The 21,112-nt window shown below is 51.6% G+C and overlaps 1 pseudogene; it reads right to left on the minus strand.

Moving 5' to 3' along the window:
- Positions 1 to 496: 496 nt before the first annotated feature.
- On the minus strand, positions 497 to 16,580 carry LOC124664186 (annotated as a pseudogene).
- Positions 16,581 to 21,112: the final 4,532 nt, after the last annotated feature.

The raw sequence follows: 21,112 nt of genomic DNA on the forward strand, positions 1-21,112 counted from the left end.
GTTGCGCCACCGCGACTAATGGCAGTTGCCAACCGCGACCAAAGCCCTTTTTTCCACCAGTGTTCCTCACCATCATCCTCCGGGAATTCGGCGGCTTCAGAAATACAAATGGTGCTGTTTGCGGCAGCTCATCAGCCGGCATAGTCGTTTCTTGGACCGTGAAAGGACTTCGGCGCTACTGGACGGTTGTTTCGGGAGCATGAAGGGTCTCGTGCCTCGAATTCACGCATCCTACTCTGAAGAAATGTCAATGGATTTGGGCAACGGCGACAACCAGGTGGCCCAGCTTATCCTAGAAGACGGCTGCTTCATCCTACACCGCTTGCTCAAGCACGCGCGCCGCTGGCGGCAGCGATCACTTTGACGACGATGAGGATCACTTTGACGCTGGTGCTTCCTCTGGCAGTTCGTGACGCGCGACCTGCTGCTGCTTGAGAACCAGATCCCTTTCTTCGTGATCCGGGAGCTTTTTCAGCAGCTCAGGAATGAGGATGAGTCAGAAGAGCTCCTCGTGAGCGGCAGCCTCAGGCTTTTCCGGACCCTTCGTCCCCAGATGCTGCACAACTCGAGCATTGTTGGGTCTAATCTTGATATGTGTATCTGCATATTTGTTTCAGTACTGCATGTAGCTAGTTAAGAGTGTTTAGTTGTGCAGTAGTACATGTGATATGTACAAGTCGCCCAAGGATGGACCAGGTAGCGTGCACGGTGAGACGCCGAAGAGCTGCTTGAAGTTAGCATTGCCGTGAGAAGCGGTCTGCACGCAAGTCTTGGAGCCAACGGGCTGCACAAGTTATCAAGTGGAGTTGAGTAGTGCGTGCATATCTTAGTGGCATGAGAATAGGTCATTTAGTTTGTTAGTGGAGCAGGTCGTGTGCTGAGGAGCCGGGCAGGTTGTTGCCCTGGCAGCATGTGAGCTAGCTACTTAAGGCATTGTAATCCAGTTTGTTTCGTTAAGGAGAATAAAAAGGAGAAAAGCCGTGAGGGCACCAAACAACTGCGTGTATTTCTTCTAGCTGTGCGACGCAGCCAGAGATCAGAGAGCTAGCTACCTCCTGAGTTGAGAGATTCAACTCTTACATTTGGTACCAGAGCCGGTTGACGAAGACCATGCCGCGTGACGCAGCGGAGGCGAGTGGAGCCATGGTGACGGCTGGTGTAGGCGGCGCGGCGGCGGCGACGGCGGCGGCCGCCGGCAAGGTGTCGGTGCCGCTGCTGACCAGGACCAACTTCGCGGCGTGGGCCATGAGGATGAAGTACATCCTGCGAGTTCACGGTGCATGGAGCTCCGTTGATCCGGAGAGCTCGGCCACGGAGGTCGCCGGGAGCAAGGAGGAGATGGCCATGACCATCATCTCCCAAGGCATCGACGACGAGACGCTGCTGCGAGTTGCGGAGAAGGAGACCGCAGTGGAGGTGTGGGCGGCGCTGCGCTCCATGCATGTCGGCGTCGAGCGCGTCCGAGAGGCGAGGATCCAATCCTTGCGCTCGGAGTTTGATGGCCTCAAGATGTCTTATGCAGAGTCCGTAGATGATTTTGCAGCGAGGTTCACGACGCTCGTGGGACGCATCCGCGAGCTTGGAGACCCAATGGAGGAGAAGCACGTCGTGAAGAAGCTGCTGCGAGTCGTCTCTAAGAAGTACATCAATGTCGCTTCATCCATTGGGCTGTTCTGCGATGTGAACAAGATGTCCATGGAGGAGGCATTTGGATCATTGAAGGCACATGAGGAGCTCCTCAAGGGGCAAGAGGAGGAAGGAGGGGAAGAGCGACTTCTCATGACCAGGGGCCATGGCTCACCGCGGGGACGCGGACGTGGTCGTGGCCGTGATGGAGGGCGCAAGGACAAGAGCGAGATAGAGTGCTACAACTGTCATGACCTTGGACATTTTGCTTGGGAGTGTCCTGAGAAGAAGAAGGAGGAGAAAGCCTTGCTGGCAATAGGCTACGCCGACGACGAACCAGCCTTGCTTTGAAGCGGCGTCAAGAAAGGATATCAAGATTAGGGGTGATTGTTGGGTCTAATCTTGATATGTGTATCTGCATATTTGTTTCAGTACTGCATGTAGCTAGTTAAGAGTGTTTAGTTGTGCAGTAGTACATGTGATATGTACAAGTCGCCCAAGGATGGACCAGGTAGCGTGCACGGTGAGACGCCGAAGAGCTGCTTGAAGTTAGCATTGCCGTGAGAAGCGGTCTGCACGCAAGTCTTGGAGCCAACGGGCTGCACAAGTTATCAAGTGGAGTTGAGTAGTGCGTGCATATCTTAGTGGCATGAGAATAGGTCATTTAGTTTGTTAGTGGAGCAGGTCGTGTGCTGAGGAGCCGGGCAGGTTGTTGCCCTGGCAGCATGTGAGCTAGCTACTTAAGGCATTGTAATCCAGTTTGTTTCGTTAAGGAGAATAAAAAGGAGAAAAGCCGTGAGGGCACCAAACAACACTACGGGAGAACCGACGTGTGCCGACGGCCAGACTATGTGCCGACGGCCAAATGTCGGGGCCGTCGGCACAGAGGCCTCCAGCTACCGGCGACGGAGCTCACCGTCGGCACAGCATGGCCGTCGGCACAACGCACGGTACACCGACGGCCACCCTCGGCGCAACCGCGGCCGTCGGCACAGCTAGGTGGAGCCCGAAGGTCACCGTCGGCACATCTGCAACCGTCGGTACACGCTCTGACAGGAGGGCCCAGCCGTTAAGCCGTCACGGCACCGTCTGCACTGTGCCGACGGTAGCCCACGGCGCAACGGCGGCCGTCGGCACAGCGACTGACTGCTGGGTCCCCCTTCTGCTGTGCCGACGGTGACCCACGGCACAACGGCGGCCGTCGGCATAGCCAATTATGCACATTTTTTGGTTTTTTCTATTTTTTTTTGCATCAAAGAGATAATTATTACCCATATAATTATTAATCCATATCATTTTTTTTGTTTATTTATTTCTCACTGCTATTTTGGCGAACCCCTTTGCGAGAAACCTATATATATGTATAAGGGCGGTATAGAACCCCTTCGCCGTAAATCGAACCTCGGAGGGGGTGAATGGCCCACACACGATACAAAATACTTAAGACCCACACACGATACAAAATACTTAAATAACTAGACTCACACACATACCAAAGCGCTTACGAACTAGACCCACACACGAACCGAAACAGTTAAAGAACTACACCCACACAGAGGAAGCAAAACACTTAAAGAAACTACACCCACACACATGAACCAAAACACTTAAAGAACTAGACCCACACACAAACCAAAGCTTTTAAAGAACTACACCCACACACGAACAAAGCACTTAACACTGGGTTGACACACACATATTAATCAGAGAAGTCGAAATCTTCATCCTCGCTGGGGGTGTCCTCTGAAGCGGTGGTTGTGAGGTTCCACAACCACCGTTCATCATTCTCCCCCATGTCGACGCCTCTCCTTTGGCGTACTCTGCTTCAACCTCGGCCTTCCTCTGCCGCTTTCCCGCCCTCCTCTCTCTCTCCGTACGTCCGCTTCTCCTTCCGGAATGCGCGCGTTGCCTCGACGTCTCCGGGATGGTCTCGCGCCACTGTGCCATGAACTGCTCGTCCGCCTCGGTGGTATCAATCCGCCGCCGGCCAGCCCCGTACCGCCGCGCTTCACCCTGTGAGCGAAGTAGTGGCTCGATGAGAGACTACGAGCTTCCGTCAGAGACCTGACCTCCGGGAAGTTCATTTCGTGGCGCGGCCGGCCAAACCTCCAAGCCGCAACGTCGTATGCGCGGGCAGCAGCCTCCTTCGTGTAGAAGGTGCCGAGCCACACACGCGTACCACCGGCGGTGATTTCAGCCGCGAAATGTCCCGCGAGGCCGCGGGCGAACGCCGATGAAGCCCGTGTTGCTACGGCGACGAGGAGCCATCTCGGCGGCAGCTCAGCTCAGAGGATTTTGTGGTTCTATTGGATGAGAGAAGTGATGAAGGGAGAAATGTTGCTGGTGCTGTTAGTGGAGAAGCCATGGCTATATATAGGCCGACGAGGGGCTGAAACGGCGGGAAAACATGGCGGGGGAGAATGGGCGGGAAAGGGTGGGCGGGAAAAAAGGGCGGGAGAGAAGCAGCGGGAAAGGGTGGGCGGGAAAAAAGGGCGGGAGAGAAGGAGCGGGAAAGGGTGGGCGGGAAAAAAGGGCGGGAGAGAAGCGGCGGGAAAAGGGGGGGCGGGAAAAAAAGGGCAGGAGAGATTCTGCATGTATAGGGGGGAACTCCCTCGGAGGTGAACCGTAGAGAACCTTGGGATCATATGGGATGATACTTGTTTCCACATGTACCTATGACCTAAGCAAGCTCAAACGTAGGCATACGCCCACCGGGGGCCCCGATGGGATGCGATCAAAGGGGTAGACGACGCGGTCAACGGAACTAGGGTTTCGTCGGAAATCGAGCATCGGACCTAGGGAATGGCCCCAAAAGTTGTGTGTGTCCACATGGCATGCACAAAAGTGATTTGAGATGGTTCTATATCCAATGCTACCCCTCCGGGTGTGCCCGGCTTCTCGGACATGGGGTTCCTACACTTAGGCAGATTCTGCATGTATAGGGGGGAACTCCTCGGAGGTGAACCGGAGAGAACCTTGGGATCATATGGGATGGTCCTTGTTTCCACATGTACCTATGACCTAACCAAGCTCAAACGTAGGCATACGCCCACCGGGGGACCCCGATGGGATGCGATCAAAGGGGTAGACGGCGCGGTCAACAGTAACTAGGGTTTCGTCAGAAATCGAGCATCGGACCTAGGGAATGGCCCCAAAAGTTGTGTGTGTCCACATGGCATGCACAAAAGTGATTTGAGATGGTTCTATATCCAATGCTACCCCCTCCGGGTGTGCCCGGCTTCTCGGACATGGGGTTCCTACACTTAGGCAGATTCTGCATGCATGTATAGGGGGGAACTCCCTCGGAGGTGAACCGGAGAGAACCTTGGGATCATAGGGTATGATCCTTGTTTCCACATGTACCTATGACCTAAGCAAGCTCAAACGTAGGCATACGCCCACCGGGGACCCCGATGGGATGCAGTCAAAGGGGTAGACGGCGCGGTCAACAGAACTAGGGTTTCGTCAGAAATCGAGCATCGGACCTAGGGAATGGCCCCAAAAGTTGTGTGTGTCCACATGGCATGCACAAAAGTGATTTGAGATGGTTCTATATCCAATGCTACCCCCTCCGGGTGTGCCGGCTTCTCGGACATGGGGTTCCTACACTTAGGCGGATTCGCATGTATAGGGGGAACTCCCTCGGAGGTGAACCGGAGAGAGCCTTGGGATCATATGGGATGGTCCTTGTTTCCACATGTACCTATGACCTAAGCAAGCTCAAACGTAGGCATACGCCCACCGGGGACCCCGATGGGATGCGATCAAAGGGGTAGACGGCGCGGTCAACGGAACTAGGGTTTCGTCGGAAATCGAGCATCGGACCTAGGGAATGGCCCCAAAAGTTGTGTGTGTCCACATGGCATGCACAAAAGTGATTTGAGATGGTTCTATATCCAATGCTACCCCTCCGGGTGTGCCCGCCTTCTCGGACATGGGGTTCCTACACTTAGGCGGATTCTCGCATGCATGTATAGGGGGAACTCCCTCGGAGGTGAACCGGAGAGAACCTTGGGATCATAGGGTATGATCCTTGTTTCCACATGTACCTATGACCTAACCAAGCTCAAACGTAGGCATACGCCCTCCGGGGGACCCCCGATGGGATGCAGTCAAAGGGGTAGACGACGCGGTCAAGAGAACTAGGGTTTCGTCAGAAATCGAGCATCGGACCTAGGGAATGGCCCCAAAAGTTGTGTGTGTCCACATGGCATGCACAAAAGTGATTTGAGATGGTTCTATATCCAATGCTACCCCTCCGGGTGTGCCCGGCTTCTCGGACATGGGGTTCCTACACTTAGGCAGATTCTGCATGCATGTATAGGGGGGGAACTCCCTCGGAGGTGAACCGGAGAGAACCTTGGGATCATAGGGTATGATCCTTGTTTCCACATGTACCTATGACCTAACCAAGCTCAAACATAGGCATACGCCCACCGGGGACCCCGATGGGATGCGATCAAAGGGGTAGACGACGCGGTCAACAGAACTAGGGTTTCGTCAGAAATCGAGCATCGGACCTAGGGAATGGCCCCAAAAGTTGTGTGTGTCCACATGGCATGCACAAAAGTGATTTGAGATGGTTCTATATCCAATGCTACCCCCTCCGGGTGTGCCCGGCTTCTCGGACATGGGGTTCCTACACTTAGGTAGATTCTGCATGTATAGGGGGGAACTCCCTCGGAGGTGAACCGGAGAGAACCTTGGGATCATAGGGGATGGTACTTGTTTCCACATGTACCTATGACCTAACCAAGCTCAAACGTAGGCATACGCCCACCGGGGGACCCCGATGGGATGCGATCAAAGGGGTAGACGGCGCGGTCAACGTAACTAGGGTTTCGTCAGAAATCGAGCATCGGACCTAGGGAATGGCCCCAAAAGTTGTGTGTGTCCACATGGCATGCACAAAAGTGATTTGAGATGGTTCTATATCCAATGCTACCCCCTCCGGGTGTGCCCGGCTTCTCGGACATGGGGTTCCTACACTTAGGCAGATTCTGCATGTATAGGGGGGAACTCCCTCGGAGGTGAACCGGAGAGAACCTTGGGATCATAGGGTCTGCACGCGGTTTCGTTCGAATCAAGGCCCCCTTCCTCGGTGAATAACTCCGAAGAAGCTTCGGAACCAACGACTTTTACGCGCCTAAGCAAGAAGCTTCCATCTGCCACCGGGAGCACGCACGCACGTTTGACTGCGAAGTCAACGATCACCGTAAACCCTCCGGACTCCCCTATAAAAACACGGCAAATCCCCGCGGCCAGGAATCACAACAACCACTGCTATAACATAAGATAAGACTCATCTAGCTTCTCCTTTGGTGTACTGCCTTCTTGACTTGCGCCGCCGTCGGCTCACCGGGAAGGAGGCAATCTACCGTCGTCCGTCGAGCCGATCGACTTCATCTTCTGTTCAAGCGATGGCTCGCTCGGCTGCCGTCGACTCGCCCGCCGGCGTGGCGCAGGGCGGCGCGAGGAAGGCGGAGGGGCTGGCGGCCGTGGCCGGCGACGGCAGGAGGGTCGACCAGGCCGTGGCGTACCTGCTCATGGCCGCCGCGCTCGCCGTCACCTACCTCGTGCACTGATCCATCTGACGGACGACGACGAGGAGCATGACGATTGATGACAGTAATAATTAGCCGTTCATGAATATAGCTAGGAATAAATAGTTACAATTTTTATTTAAAAAAATTTAAAAAAAAAATAATTGTGCCGACGGTCACCGTCGGCACAACTGGGCCGTCGGCACAGGCAGGCCACTTAACTGTGGCCTCCACACAGCGCGCGGGCCACACCGAGCCCATCTCTTCCCCGCGCCCGCGCTCACGCCCACACGACCCGCGCCGCCGCCGCCGCCACTCGCCGCCGCCACCCGCTGCCGCCACCCGCCGCCGTCCCTCCTGGCCCCCTCGCCTCCGCCGCCCCTTCCTCGCCCCGGCCCCCTCAGATCGACCACCACCCGCCGCCGCCACCCCGCTACCGGCCGCCACCCGCCGCCGCCACCCGCCACCACCACCCGCCGCCACCACCCGCCGCCGTCCCTCCCGGCCCCCTCGCCCCGGCCCCCTCTCCTCCGCCGCCCCTGCCTCGCCCCGGCCACCTCTCCTCACCGGCCCCTCGCCCGCAGCAGCCGCTGCCCCTCAAAGGCCGGCCATGGTAAGGCTCAATCTTGTTCTATTTTGTTTCTTTTTTTAGCTTTTTAGTAGTAGGAATGGCAACGATGAAGTCGAAGTTGCAGGTGGATGTTAGTGGTGAAGTCGAAGTTAGTAGTAGGAATGGCAACGATGGTAGTAGGTGGATGTTAGTGGTGAAGTCGAAATTGGTTGCTCGGGGAGAAATGGCAACGATGATGTTTGCGTGCGGTGTTTCTTTCTTCTCGATGGTCTGTTTTGGCGTATCTGTTGTGAGACAATCGACTAGAATGACCTTGCATGGACATTGTATCGGTTTTATCCCAATTTGTGTTAACTACCTCGAATAATTTGAAAGAAACATGAATAATGTAAATAGAAATTGAAATGATATTTAAAATGGAAATTGAAGTGAAATAAATAAGAATTTTGTAGAAATGCATTTGTTTTATCAATTGATGAATTTGCATTGACAAATTTTTATTATTTTAACTAGGTCCAGTAGTGAGCATCCCGCGTGACGATCCCGGATCTTGCGGCGCATCTCTACGGCCGTCGACATCGCCGGTTGTTCGACTACTTCCTCTACAGCCGAGGTGAGCTGAATTGCCGACTCCCCCTCCGCATTTTTTATGTCATTAGATTTAATTTCTCCGTCAAGTCGCGTAACCTAGGTGTCAATTCCCGTCCGCAAGCGTTACGCGGATAAATATGCATTAGTGGTCAGCATATTTTGAACCGTAACGCTTGTGGCATTTACGGGACAGTCGCCGGACCCGTAGTTGGGTACGTTTTCCATGATTTCGTCAGTGCCTCCCTGTTGTTCTCCGGATGCACATCCTCTCGGCTTTTTGCCGAGACGTGTATCGGGAGAGCAGCGGAGGTGCTGCTGAAGCTCTGTCTCGCACCCGAGCGAACGTGGAGAACGTACCCAACTACGGGTCCGGGGCTGCTAGGAGCCCACCTAGTAGAGATGTAGGTTGATGCACGCGTTTTCGCCGGTAGAAAAATAAAAATATGATGCATTCAATTTCATGCTACTATTTGTTGTTTGTCACGCAATAAAGCGGGATGGCTGATAATGAGTGGATGTACAGGTGGCCGTGTTAGTTCGACTCAAGTGACGGATGAATGGAAATGGAAGACCGATTTGTTAGTGAAGGAGTTAGCTCGTGGTTCGAAGGGGATTGTTCGTCCCCGTTGCCCTTGCAATGTCTGCAGGAGGCGTCATCCTAAGGATATTCTAGAGATGACTAAACACCTTTGGTGGAATGGGTATATGCGTGACTACGACCCGCCGGTCGACTTTTCTCGGCACGAACGTGATAGAGGTGAGGTGATGCGGCAGCGGATCGATGGCAATGAGAACGATGGCATCTTAAACTTGCTAGATGATCTTCGGGATGCTCGACATGCCGGAGTTACCATGGGACGAACAATCCGAACCGGAGGAACCGCCCGAACCGGAGGGACCGCCACAACCGGAGGAACTTCCGGAGGAGGAACCCGAGCCAACCGCGAGGGCCTTCATTGATATGATGGCCTCGGCTAGGAGGCCTCTATACCCGGGTGCAAAAATGTCTCAACTTGATGGCATCACGCAGCTTGCTAGCCGACAAGTGCATGTTTGAGAGTACTCGAGCATCCTTTGAAAAGACTCTGAACACAGTAGGTAACATGTTGCCTGAAGGTCATTGCTTGCCCAAGACCATGTACGAAACGAAGAAAATCTTGAAAGCATTGAAAATGGATTATGTAACATATGATGTCTGTCCAAAACTTTGCCTTTTGTTTTGGAAAGACTATGCGGATGACAAGTACTGTGCCAAGTGTGGTCACTCTAGGTATCATGAGGTAGATGTAGGCAATGGTCGAAGAGGCGGACAAAAGTAGCCATAAAGATTCTTCGTTATCTCCCATTCATCAAAAGAATCCAGCGGCTTTACATGTTCGAGGAGACCGCAAGCAGATGACATGGCATAAGACCGGGATAAGATTGCAAGACGAGAAGAAACAGGTACCCATGGTACATCCATCTGATGGTCAATCATGGAAGCGCTTCGATGAAAAGCACCCAAATGAGGCAAGTGAGGCTCGGAATGTTAGAATTGCGATAGCAACCGATGGATTCAACCCATATGGTATGTCGACTGCCGCGTACAGTCTGCTGGCCCGTGTTTGTTATTCCGCTCAATCTCCCTCCCGGAGTCGTAATGCAAAGGAAGAACATATTCTTGTCGATGATCCTTCCAGGGCCTGAATATCCAGGGAAGAAATTGAGTGTCTTAATGCAACCACTTGTGGATGATTTGCACCACTCGTGGCATCACGGTACATTGACATACGACCGAGCATCAAAGAGAAACTTCATCATGAAAGTTTGGTTCCACTATTCGATGCATGACCTACCCGGGTACGCCCTATTCTCGTGGGCATAGTACAGCTGGTAAGTTTCCATGCCCAAGTGTGCGAGGCACGAACTAGAATTCGAGCACCTAAAAGCTGGACACAAATATGTTGCCTTTGACAAACACCGCAAGTTCCTCGAGTCCAGGGCATCGGTTCAGATCCGACAAGAAAAACTTCACGAAAGGCGTAGTTGTGCTTGAACATAAAGAAATACCAAAGTTCAATGGTGCAATCGTTGATGCTGAGCTACGTGCTCTCCGACCTAGTAAGGAACCCGGCCACCAATTTGAGGGATATGGTAAAACGCACAAGCTGAACTCACATAGCAGGCATAACAGAGCTCGAGTATTACAAGGACCTTGAACTTCCCCATAATATCGATATGATGCACACCGAAAAGAATTGTGGGGAGGCATTCCTTAACACCTGCTTGCAACATACCAGGCAAGTCAAGGGATAATGTTTCAGCTAGAGTCGATATTGAGGAGATATGTGACAGGGTGGCTCTACACATGCAGCCTCCCGAGGGCAATCGAAAAGGTTGGTTAAAGCCGCATGCCAAGTCATTGTCTTGATAGCGCCGACAAGAAGGAGGCATTTACGTGGCTCAAATATGACGTGATGTTCCCCGATGGTTATTGTTCGAATATGAGTAAGGGAGTCAATCTTGCTACGGGAAAAATAAACGGGCTCAAGAGTCACGACTATCATATATGGATTGAGCGGTCGATGCCGGTGATGCTTCGAGGGTATCTCCCCGATCATGTACGGCGAGTGCTTGCGGAGGTGAGCCATTTTTTCCGCACGGTCCGTGCTAAGCGGATATGTACCGAGGTGATTGAGAAGCTGCGGCAACAAGTGCCGGACATGCTATGCAAGTTAGAGATGATATTCCCCCCGGGCTTCTTCACTCCGATGTTACATCTCATCGTGCATCTCGCCAACGAGGCACTCTTGGGGGGACCGGTGCGATATCGTTGGCAGTTTTGTATTGAGAGGGAGTTCAAATATATTCGGTACAAATGTGGAAACAAAAATAAGATTGAAGCATGCATAGGCTGAGGCAACTCTCCTCCATGAGATGGCGGACGCCACGACAATGTACTATGCCAATGATGTGCCCACTAAGCATAACCCGGTCGCTCGGTACAATTCCGATGAGCCCAACCGTGACCCAAAGCTCTTGCTCTTCAAATATCCCGGTGGCAGAGGCCGGTGCCTCAAAAGTGGAGAACATTTCGCCAGAAGAGAAGGATTGCATAATGCTTTACGTGCTTATGAACATGGAGGAAGTGGTCGATTTCATGAGGTAAAATGATGAACCAATTACTTTGCAACCAAGTAACTTGGTTTTGGTCTAATACGTATTTTCTCCTTTCAGCCAATTCCATGATGAAATGTGGTCGGGAAGAAATGGTCCCACTCCCACGCGAGTGGTACACTCTTCGAAAGAGGGTGCCCCGCCCTTAAATAAAAGCTTCGTGAACTGGTTCCATGAAAAAGTAATTTCTCAAATGTTCCTCTTACTTTGCAATCCGTGACTTGTCTTATTACACGTAACTAATGCACAAAATAATCTGAACCGAACTTGTAGGGAGCTGATCCCAACGTTGAGATGACGAGATGAGTTGAGATGCGTTTCCCGGGGTTTTAACCGTAGAGTCCATACGCATGAGAAGTATGATGTAAATGGGTATCGCTTCCATACGGAGTTTCACCGAGAAGAACCGGCCTAATGCAAAAACAATAAATACTGGGGTCTACACCCGCGGAGCCGATGATCTTGATTACTATGGAAGGTTACAAAAGGTATACGAGTTGACGTTCAACAACGCAAACATAGAACTCAAGCTCTTTGTGTTCAAATGCCATCTGGTTTGACCCACACGGTGGAATGAGAAGCACCCCCTCCATTGGTTTAGTTGAAGTTAGGCCTACAACCACCTACGAGCGGATCCGACGTCTATGTTGTGGCTCACCAAACCAAGCAAGTTTATTATTTGTCCTACCCATGTCGGAATGAGGAACTCATGGGCTGGGAAGTCGTGTTCCGGGTATCGCCACATGGTAAGCTACCCATCCCCTCCGAGGACGATTACAACAACATTGACCCGGTAACATATGAGGGAATTTTCTATCAAGAGGAAGAGCGAGTTCGGGGCTCTTCAAATAGACATAGGTCTTCAGGATCTCCACAACGATGTACAAATGCGTGGTGAGACCGTGGTGGACCTGAAGGACATAGCTATGCTCACCAAGCGCCATGCGAGCAAAGACAACATTGTCGAGACTCAACCGGAACCCAATGCCAACCATGAATACTCATATGATACTGATTTTGATAGTGAGGCTGAGAACCCAATGCCTAGAGATGAGAGTGGTGATGAATGGTGAGGGTCTTTTATGCTTAGTACCTACATTATCATTATGCTTAATACATACATTTGTCATTATGCTTAGTACCTACATTATCATTATGCTTAATACATACATTTGTCATTATGCTTAATACCTACATTTTTCATTATGCTTAGTACCTATATTTGTCATTATGCTTATTAATTTTCAACATGCTTATTAATTATTTTCTCTTTTCTTATGCGAGGTAATTGCCCAATATGAGCGGACGGAAGGCATCATCGAGCTCCTTGCTTGATCGGATGCATCGGCGGAAACCGGGGCCGGGTGCTTCCGGACGGAGTGGAAGACCCATTGTTCCCACCCGGCGTTACGAAGACGCGGACGGAGGACGGGGAGGACGAGGGGGAGGACGAGCCGGAGGACGAGGGGAGGACGAGCTGGAGGACGAGGGGGAGGACGAGCCTGGAGGACGAGGGGGAATGCACGGCTCCTTCTAGGCCGACATTCCCTCCGCTTCACGGCTCGGTGGCTTCGCAGTCTATGGACGAGGAGGAGGACACTAGGGAGGAGGAGGAGGACACTAGGGAGGAGGAGGAGGAGTCTAGGGACGAGGAGGCTTCGACGGAGATGGCTCCGAAGAAGTTGCGGATTCGTGGGAAAGCGCAGGTTCCCGATGAGAGTAAGGAACCTGCTACGGAGGATGAGAAGTGGCTCCTTGTCCCAGGAAAGATAGAGTAAGTAGTAAGGTGATTTCATTTTCGTTATGACACTTAGCATTTTCTAATGTTTGATAATTGTGCAGGAATTTCACATACACGGGGAAGAATGTCCGCGTGCCAGGGAGTACTGATTGGAGCTGCTATTAGGAAGTACTGGCCGGGGATGTACACTCCGGTCCTTGGGGGCGAGTCCAAGCTAGCCTACATTTGGGAAGACTATGAGATAGCGCCTTACCCTGGCTTTACTTCCGCCGCCGACGCCGTGATCAAGAAGTTTTGGGTACGTAATGCATACTCTTTGGGTTTCGTTCATATGTAGTTGATAACCCCACCGTGATAACTCATGCCTCTCACACTTTCGGTTATGCTTGATTGCAGCGCAATTATAGGGTGGCGACTGAGCATAAGGAGAGGGCGGACGTGGTGCTCCGTAACATGTGTCGGAAGTTGACACGGCAGCAGTGGTACAACCAGAGGATCACGTGCATCGGCCACTTCTATGCTGAGCAGGGCGTAAGGTACACAAAGCCTGAGATTGTGCAGGGACTCGCCCCGGCTATGACGATAGATGACTTCATGTCGGTAAGTAATTGTCAATGCGATTCTATGTACCGCGGCTAACTTGCAACTATATTGTTTGTTCTTCAAATGAGTTTTGATTTTGCAGGTTGTACCACATTGGGCTGATAATAATAAGAGGGCCGCCTTCATGGAGTTGGTCAAGAATTGGGTCGGCGAAAACCCCGATTTCAAGGCCGTGAGCGACCGGAACAAGGCCAACCGTGGTTCTCAGGGAACACACACTCGCGGGGAGCAGCAGCACCGATCGCTATCGGGAGCGTTCGGTACATATAAAAATGGAACAAGCTGCATTTTTTTGATTTTCGATGATATGCATAACATTTGTTTTGTGATGCAGGGGAAGAAGCTCGGGAGGGAACTTGGTGAGATGGAAGCGTGGACGCACATGAAGCCGGTGACGCCCGTCCGAACGAGCCTCGGCCCGCGCCCGAGATGTACTACGGCAAGGCCAAAGAGAACAAGGAAAGATACCGCGAGGAGTACGCCAAGCTCCATCCGGAGGTGGAGGACCCTATGACCGAGCCGGTCGACGAGGTGGCGATGATGCTCGGCGGGGTCCGGCCAGCCGCATGGACGTCCTGCCTGCCTTGCTGGGGGTTTCAAGCCTCAGAGGAACTTCACGCAGATCAAGGCTACCCTCCCCTCCGGCAGCTACGCTACCTCCTCGCGGACTACATGCCGTTCTCGGGTAGAGGTTGATGTAAGTCATCCACACTTTCATCCTCTTTGACTCTTGTTCCTGAATGGCTATGTTGATGAGACACATTATTTCTGAAATTGTAGACTCAGCTCGAGGAGGCCTATGCAGTAGCTTACGAGGAGTATCTCGAGAAGATTAAGGAGCATGACCTTGTGAAAGATGCCTATGTCCAGTGGACGAGCAACCAGATGGCGGTAAGTTTCAATCTCTATGGTTGCAAAACATCATAAGTCCCCATGTTTGAATCTGAGCTATCTCTCCCGTTTCTTGCAGAGTTTCACTCGGTTCATGATGACTGGAGTGCGAGAGGAACCACTCCCGCAGCCACCTCATCCGGGGCCGACGCCGGTGTTCCCGTCCAAGGAGGAGTTCTATATCATGTACAAGCGTCAGCGTCAGTTGACCCCGGTAAGTTGCTAACTTGGCTAAGTTGCTAACTTGGTGTGACATGGCTAAGTTGCTAACTCCCTCCAACATGTAGGGATTGGGAGAATCCGGGAACGACACTCCTTGTGGTACGCCGATGCACCCCGGTCGCCATTCTCCTGGTGCTTCTGCCGAACCTCGGCATTTTTCTGGTTCCGGTGGCTCTCGTCGTGGTTCTACCTCCCCGAGCACCGTCGAGATACAGCGGCCTCACTTCACCCACTCGGAGCTAGATCGTCTGTAGCTAGATCGTCACTCGGGTAGTGCACCACCATACATTGTACTAGCTACATGACACATGCTATATGTGTAGAATGATCTATGTAGGATGACTATATGTACCGTATTGCTTGTGTGCTATATTTGTACTAAATTTGGGATTTGGTGCCATATTTGTGCTATATCTGTGATGTGAGCTATATGTGTGCAATTCGTATATGATACTGCTATTTTATATGCAATTGCTGTGCAAATGGAGCAAAATCAGGGAAATTAAAAAAACTGGGCAGCAGCTGTGCCGACGGTGTCACCGTCGGCACAGGCCCATAGCTGTGCCAAATGGCAGGGTCTGTGCCGACGGTGACACCGTCGGCACAGCTGCTGCCCAGCGCGCGTTTTTTTCCAGTTCAAATCAGAACGATTTCCCGCCGGTTCTGGGAAAAAAAAAAGAAACTGTGCCGACGGTGAACGTTGACGGCAGCCGGCGTGACGGCGAGATGAGTGTGCCGACGATGGGCAGGCCGACGGCCACCGTCCAGCCGTCGGCGTACGCCTGTGCCGACGGTGTCGTGCTACGCCGACGGTGCCCGCGCGAACCCCGACGCCATCTGTGCCGACGCCGGTACGCCGACGGTCACCGTCGGCAGAGACGGTGCCGACGGTGGACTTACCTGTGCCGACGGTGCGGGGCCGTCGGCCCACGGCGTCTTCCCCGTAGTGCAACTGCGTGTATTTCTTCTAGCTGTGCGACGCAGCCAGAGATCAGAGAGCTAGCTACCTCCTGAGTTGAGAGATTCAACTCTTACAAGCATCACATGCAACGACGTGCACCACCTGCTGCACCTCTTCTACCTCTCCGTGGGCCTCCCGACGACTGACCGCCAGCAGCATTCCCGCCATCGCCAGAGTGGCGAGCTGCTGTCGGAGCTCCCGCAGTACGTGGATCCCGTGCGCCAAGGAGCTGAAGGAGGCCGGGATCCGGTTCAAGATGAGGAAGAACGCCACGAGCTTCCTTGCCATCAAGTTCGCCCGCGGCGTGCTGGAGATCCCGCAGCTGGAGCTCGACGACTTCAGCGAGTCAATGTTCCGGAACCTCATCGCGTTCGAGCAGACATACCCGGACACCGCGTGGGACGTCTCCACCTACGCCTTCTTCATGAACTGCCTCGTCACCTCGCCGGAGGACATGAGGATCCTGGGCCTGCGTGGCATCCTTGTCAACCATCTCAACAGCAGAAGGAGCATTGCCTGGCGATTTTTCAGCGACATAGTCGCCCAGGTGCACTGGTCCGCCGACAACTACCTGGTCGGCATAATGGGCGCGGTGAACAAGTACAGGGACAGCAGGCGGCACAAGTGGCGCGCGGCGCTCGTGCGCAACTATTTCACCAATCCCTGGGTGATCATGTCAGTGCTCGCGGCCCTGCTCCTGCTCGCCCTGGCCGTGCTACAGAGCTTCTTCACTGTCTATCGCCACTTCAAGCCCCCAAACCCCAAGTAAGAGCACAACACAGGTAAGCTTAGCCGGTAATGTTATGTTCGGAGAACATCTCAGTTGCTGCTTTCAATAAAACTGGACCATGTATTGGGGGCGGTTTACAATACTCTCTAACCATGGACCGGAGATTTAAATTGCTTCCGATCTTAATTTGGCCATGTGTAGCCTGCTATGCGCCTGTATGATGATTGCATAATGTTGCTTATATTTCTTCAGCGGATTGCGTGTTGATGTATTCCCTTGTATTCAGTACTCTTATTGTAAACTGAATTGAGTCATTGCCATAGATATATACGTCCCGATTCACAAATAAGTGCTTGTTTTCCCCGGGTACACAAATGGAATTCTATAAGCAGTCCAATTGTCAGTTTGTATTGACCATATCATTTTCTGCTACAAACTACAAAGGCCTATTTGATTTGCTGGAGACGATGTTATCCGTCCATAGTACTTCATCAATTTTTAAGGGTCATGCCTCTAGTGCTGTTCAATAGACTCTGTATGATCCCCCCCCTCCCCCCCCCCCCCCTCCCCCCCAAAAAAAAGTAGACTCTGTATGAGTGTTTATATGTGTACACTTGTATGTCGTACCCGGTGTTTCGAAACACATTACTTAATAAAAAATACACCAATACAAAATAGTACTTCCTCCGTTTTTGTATATAAGGGCAATAACGCATTTCAGGTACTCTCCCGGGTCGTTTCATAAGGCATGCACATACTTTTAAGAAAACTTTGACCACTAATTTTGTCAACAAAATATAAGATATATGCTATAAAAGTTATTTCATTTGATTTATAGTTTAAAAAGTATCAGATAGTATAATGTTTGTGACATATAATTTATATATTTTTTACCAAATTAATGGTCAAAAAATTTGTTAAAGGAAAACTCTATTGTGCAACCGGCTGAAGCATCAACCGGTTCATGTCGTCTTGTTGTTCGCCCACCTCCCAACAGAGTGCACCGGCCCAAGTTCGCATCATCCAACTCATCTTGTCATCTCCCCTTCCTCGTCACCCAGTGACATGCACACCAGATTGGTCGGGTCCGTGCTTAGCCAGCTTTTCACTCACATTTTACACTTTGTTAGTGTTTTTTGGTTTAATATAATTGGCATATTGGGATAGAAATTCTAAAAATATGTTAACATAATTTTATTTAGATATGGATATATCTATTTTCATATCCACATTTGATGCAAAATCCAATATCACATTTTTGTTTTTGCATTTGTAAAACCAATTTCGATATCTACCACATCCATTTTTATGCTCACCTGGATTCGGATATTACCATGGCCATTTTTTATTTTCCAATATGAATGTCTGATAAATTGGAATATCTATTATCAGTTCCCGCAACTACATAAGAGAATGAGCGGGAGCGAAAAGTAAAGAAAGTAGAGCAAGCAGTTTCCTTTTTCTATTTACTCTTATGTTCTCATCTAGTATCCAAAATTCTCTTTCTTTCCCTTTATATACATCGAGAGACGGTCATAGTCCTCCACCAAATGGCACCCACACTCACTCTCTTTAACCATCATTAGTTTAGCTATTGCATGCCTTTATCCAAAGCTCTCTATAGTCGATCTAGATCAGCTGCTCCCAGCTTGATGCACTTTGCGTCTTTCCCACTCTATCTTCCTCCCTAAGCTCAGATCAGCACCATGAGCGACATGAGCGGTAACGACGACATGAGCAACATGGGCGAGCCTCAGAGTGAGATGGTGGGCGCCAAACCAAAGCTTGGCACCTGGGAGCATCAAGTTGATACTCCATCTCGTAGGTCCGTACATCAAAACCAGGCCTAATGTTCACTACAAGAAAATAGAAAAGAATATACACGAGATCGAATCTGGCTTGGATTATGACCACAGCCTGTGTTGTCCTCCCCATTCTTTTGCTCTTTTTTATAAAAAAAAACTTGTTGTTCTTGGTTCAATTTTTGTGTGCCCCAGGACTATTGTCTTGAGATTTCTTGATTTTGGGTTTTTCTTTTGGAAGTTTATGCGAACTTGGTGAAACATATGAGTAGTGCAAAGCCTAAACATCATGAGTAGTGAACCGAATGATAGATGCATTGTGTTATTTGTGTGGGTACTGCTGCCAAACTCGTCGACTTATGCAGGGTGCCGTGGGCTATCATTTTCTGCTTGTCAAATCATCTTTATTTAATCTTCATTTTGTCCATAACACTGCGTTTTCCAGATACCCCGTTGTGTCATTTGTGAATGAAGTCCATACCGCGTCAGCCCCAGCACCAGAACACTATGAGCTTATCGGGGCCATTCGCAACATCTGGACTAATCCAGGACGTTCAGGTCTATAACCTTCTCCATTCTTTTTAGAGCATCTCCAACAGGCGCGCTAAAAGCCCCGCGCGGCAAAAAAACCACCGGTTTGCCGCGCGCGGGCGCTGCCGCGCTGTTCCAGCGGAGGCAGGAAAACGGCGCACGCTAAAATTTTTGCCGCCCGCGCTCTTTCGCGCTATCCCGCGCGGGAAATCTGCCGCGAGCGCTACAAACACGACACGCGCGAAGCGGCCAACTGCCATTCCGCCTCCACGCGTCTTCGCCTCTGTCCGTCTCTCTCCCCGCCTCTCTCCCTCCCGCGCCGCTCCGCCTCCGGCCGTTCCGCCTCCACGCGAAGATGCCTCCGCGCCGCCGCCCACCCTCCGGCTACCACGGCGTTCGGGCGCGGCCGAGCGGCCGATTCGACGCGGAGATCCGTTTCGGCAAGGAGCGGATCCGCCTCGGCACCTTCGACATGGCGCACGAGGCGGCGCGGGCCTACGACGCCGTCGCGTGGCGGCTGGGCCGCTCCCGCCGCCAGATGAACTTCCACGACGTGTTCACGCGGGAGCAGGCGGAGATGCTCGCGCCGCCGCCGCCGATGATCACGCGGGAGCAGCAGCGCCGACAGCGGGAGCTGAAGCAGCGCTTGCTCATCGCCGAGCGCGACGAGGCGCTCCGTGTTGAATGGGCGCGCCGCTTCCCCGAGGACGTCGCCGCCACGGCGGCCTTCTACGCGGAGAAAGAGAAGAAGGAGGAGGAGAAGGCGGCGGAGAAGGCGAAGAAAAAAGCTTCGCGCGAGAAGCGCCGCGCCGAGTCCGCGGCGAGGAAGGCGGCGAGGGCCGCGAAGGCGGCGAGGAAGGAGGAGGAAAAGAAGAACGGCGCAGGGCCGTCGACCATCGTCCTCTCCTCCTCCTCCTCCTTCGAGTGGACGACGACGCTGGTGTCGGAGACGACTCCGAGCAGCTCGGACTTCGATTGGGACTCGGACGAGTAGCTCCAGTTCTATATGTTGCATTGTATCGTAGAACTTTTATAATATATTCGTATTTTCGATCAAATTTTCATAGTTCGTTCGATTTAAATTTTCAAAAAACGGTCGGATTTAGCACTTTGTGCCGCGCGCGCTGCAAAATAGAGCCTCTGCCGGAGATGCGTTTTTCGCACAGCAACGCGCGCTGCAAAATAGCGCCTCTGCCGCGGGCAGATGCTCTTAACGCATCGAAAGGAATGTGATTGTAGCATTCAGTTCTGAATTGTAGTTTCACTTAGCAGAAGCTACTATTTGTTATAAGCTGCATTTAAATCTGGATGGTACTAATTAACCGAGGCTTCATGGTGCCAGGCGCTATGCTTTCATGTGCAGAAATTCACGAATATACTTTTTTTTCCAGAAATTCAGTTTTGAGGCATACACAGAAATGTATACATACTCAAAATAAATACGGAGTAGATAACTTCCAAAAAAATTTGGAAATACTTGGACCACATATACATAAATCTAGGCATGTAATATCACATTTCAACCTACCCAAACTACCATAAAATGTTTGATTGCAGTGCTTTTGAATCTAGACTAGATAGTTTTGCATTATTATGATCAGGTATATCCAGATATTGATATTTAAAAAATACATATAAGCTTGCTCGGATTATGTATTCATAATCGTGGTGCAAGTGGGTTTCAGTCATCTTGTTAGCTTTCAGGGCTGTATATTCCTAGAATAATCAGGGAAAAAACTATTTTATCATATCAATAAAAAAATAAAACAAGATTCCCACTATTATTTTCGGCGATTTGCACAAAAATAACCCAAAACTGAAAGAAAAGCACAGACTAACCCTCCGGCGAAACTATTTCACCAATCTAACCCTTTTGTGTGGCGCCCCTTCCACGGGCGCCACACATGCCCATGTGGCTCCCCTCCTGCCGGCGCCACTGACCTAGCCGACGTGGCCCCCTCGCCGCTGAGCTGGTGCGCCCATCCGACGTGGCAGCATGTGTGGCGCCCCTCCCAACGGCGCCACACGTGCCAACTTATATCATGTTTTCGGTCCAAAACATCCAGGGGCTCCGGAACGTCTGGGACTTAGCCGTTTTGCGAGGCTCGATGTGTGGCGCCGATGCCACGGGCGCCACACTAGCC

Source organism: Lolium rigidum, chromosome 1, assembly GCF_022539505.1.
Source record: "Lolium rigidum isolate FL_2022 chromosome 1, APGP_CSIRO_Lrig_0.1, whole genome shotgun sequence".
In the NCBI taxonomy this organism is placed as follows: Eukaryota; Viridiplantae; Streptophyta; class Magnoliopsida; order Poales; family Poaceae; genus Lolium; species Lolium rigidum.